The sequence below is a fragment of the Lupinus angustifolius genome, chromosome LG06 (genome assembly GCF_001865875.1).
Source record: "Lupinus angustifolius cultivar Tanjil chromosome LG06, LupAngTanjil_v1.0, whole genome shotgun sequence".
In the NCBI taxonomy this organism is placed as follows: Eukaryota; Viridiplantae; Streptophyta; class Magnoliopsida; order Fabales; family Fabaceae; genus Lupinus; species Lupinus angustifolius.
The window spans coordinates 15,820,639-15,821,243 of NC_032014.1; positions in this window are offsets into that span (position 1 = coordinate 15,820,639).

The following is a 605-nucleotide window of genomic DNA, read 5'->3' on the forward strand; positions in this document are numbered from 1 at the left end:
GGATGAGGAGGAGGAGGAGGATAGCATGAGGATAAGGATGAGGATAGGATGAGGATGAGGAGGAGGATTGGATGAGGATGAGGATAGGATGAGGGTGAGGAAAAAGATGGGATGAGGAAGAGGACAAAGGTGGGATGAGGATCAGGAGGAGGATAGGATGAGGATAGCATGAGGATGAGGATGAGGAAGAGGATGAGGATGAGGGTAGGATCAGGACGAAGATAGGATGAGGATGAGGAAGAGGATGAGTATGAAGACGAAGATAGGATGAGGATTAGGAAGAGGATGAGTATGAGGATAGAATAAGGATGATGATAGGATGTGGAGGAAGAGCAGGAGGAGGATGAGAATGGGTTGAGAAGGAGGAGGAGGATATGATGAGGGTTAGGATGAGGTTGAGGATAGGATGAGCACGAGGATTAGGATTAGGATTAGGATGAGGATGAGGATGAGGATAGCATGAGAATGAGGATGAAGATGAGGATGAGGATGAGGATGACGATGAGGATTAGGATTAGGATAGGATGACGATGGGGATGCTAATGAGGATGAGGATAGGACGAGGATGAGGATGAGGACTAATATAGGATGAGGAAGAGGATGAG